We start from the raw sequence: 2,570 nt of genomic DNA on the forward strand, positions 1-2,570 counted from the left end.
CACCACTTATGATCAGCAGGTCTCTTACTAGAATACTTGCTTAGCATGTGTTGCAAGTATAAATGGCTCGTCACTTTCACGCAAATGACCCAAGTCTACAAGAGTGAATCCACAAGGGTCATCCTTTCTTACAAAACGCGATTATTACCTATCCATTTGCAACAGAACAGACCAACCTTGAAACTAGAGTAGTTAAGCTCCCATATTTCTTGAATTCGCCCATAGTATAACATTTGGCATCCACGGATTCTGATCCTTAGCGCTCGCATAAAATGTAGATGACGCCAAAACAAAACACCACTATTTTGCCTGATGATGACTTTTCATCTTGACCTTCACTCCAAAATGTAAATCCGTTGATATCATACCCCTCATATTTGTTGACAGCTTCACGAGGACCAAATGCTAACCACTTAATAGTTTCAGATACATCATCTTGTTGTTGACATATTACTCGATCATGAAACCAATCAATAAATGTCTTATTGTGTAACTGCCTCAATGCCCTATCCCCTTTGGAAGGATTTTCAGCTCGTAGCACCTCCATATGCTCAGCCAAATACGGATGCACTTGCCAACGTGATGCAACACATATAAGTGTGCTTGTAGGCGCCTATCCCTTGGAGGTGTGACTAATTTTGAGCCAATCGTACCGTGGCCTCCAAGTCATCCATCATGTCGAGATGTAGGAAGCCCGATAGGTTCAGCACTAGCCAAATACTCGGCTATAAAATTACCAACTTCATCGCTCACGGTGCCTTGAATGATACTAGCTTCAGGTTGTGCAGGATTCCTCACTTTATCTTGTAAAGTACCCATTCGTCTTTCAAAAGGATAACACCACCTCAAAAACACTGGACCACAAAGCTTTATTTCACGAACTAAATGGACGATAAGATGAACCATTATGTCAAAGAATGCAGGTGGGAAATACATTTCAAACTTGCAAAGAGTCTCTACCACATCAGCTTGAAGAGCATCAAGTCTTGTCGGATCAAGCACTTTGCTACATATCGTGTTGAAAAATGAGCATAGTTCAGTAATAGCATACCTCACATGTTTTGTAGTATCCCACGAATAGCAATCGGTAAAAATACTTGCATCATAACATGGCAATCATGTTTCATAAACCCTAATTTTAACTCGCCATTCAAAGATACAAATCTTTTCATATTAGATGAGTACCCCGACGGAACCTTAATGCCATACAAAGACTCACAAAAAATCCGCTTCTCTTCCTTGGACAACGTATAACAAGCTGGAGGCAAATAATTTCTATTGTCGACTTTTTTTTGTTCTTTTTAACCTTAACTTTCTCGAGATTTCTGTTTTCTTCTGATTCTTTCCCTTTTTTGTTTCCTCAATATTTGTTTTTTTTCAGATTTCTTCCTCTTCTTACCTTTCTTGTCCTGGCCACAATTCTGGCCGAACTCCTTTCTCTTCCAAGTACAATCGTGAGCCTTGTTATCCTTTGTCTTATTGGGAATATTCATAAGCGTCGCAAGAATAGCATCGCATACATTTTTTTCTATATGCATGACGTCGAGACAATGTCTAACCTTTAGGTCTTTCCAGTAGGGGAGTGTCCAAAAGACATACTCCTTTTTCCATAATCCTTTCTTCTCTTTCATTGTTTTACCAAAGATCGTTTCAACACCCTTTAGTTGCTCATAAACCTCTTTACCAGTCAATGGTCTACGAGCTACACCCTCTTCAACAGACCCATAAAATGCCTTCTTCTTCTTACGAAAAGGGTGGTCGGGTCGTAAGAACTTTCGTGGGGCATGTAGACATGTTTGCAATTAGGAATGAATGTGGATTCCATGTCATCCATACATATCGGACATGCTTTCTTACCTTTATTCTTATACCCAGATAAGTTACCGTACGCCGGGAAATCGTTAATGGTGCAGAAAAGCATTGCACGCAAGGTGAACATCTCATTAGCATGAGCATCAAACACAGAAACCCCTTCATCCCATAGCTTTTTGAGATCATCGATAAGTGGTGCAAGATAGACATCTATGTCATTTCCGGGCTGTTTAGGACCCAGATTAGTAGCGACAACATCATGTACTTGCGTTTCATACACAACCAAGGAGGCAAGTTAATATAACTAAAAGCACAGGCCATGTACTATAAAGAACTCATACTTCCGAATGGATTCATCCCATCTGTACATAGTCCAAGCCTCAAATTACGATCTTCATTCCCAAATGGCTTATGCAATCTATTAATACTCTTCCACTCAGGAGAATCTGCGGATGCTTCAACAAACTATCTTTCTTCCTTCCGTCGCATGCCACCTCAGATTTTTTGCATCTTTTTTTATGGAAAACAACCGCTTGAATCTAGGTATTATTGGAAGATACCACAACACCTTAGCTGGGGGTCCTTTCGAACCTCCAGCCCCTTTACGCTTGTAACGTGACTTCCGCACCGTGGACACTCATCGAAATTGTCATATTCATTCCTATATACACACAGTCATTTGGACAAGCATGTATCTCTGTATTATCTGTACTCTAAGCCAAAGGGACACATAAGCTTTCTAGCATAATAAGTCGACT

The sequence above is a fragment of the Beta vulgaris genome, chromosome 6 (genome assembly GCF_026745355.1).
Source record: "Beta vulgaris subsp. vulgaris cultivar EL10 chromosome 6, EL10.2, whole genome shotgun sequence".
Taxonomy (NCBI): Eukaryota; Viridiplantae; Streptophyta; class Magnoliopsida; order Caryophyllales; family Amaranthaceae; genus Beta; species Beta vulgaris.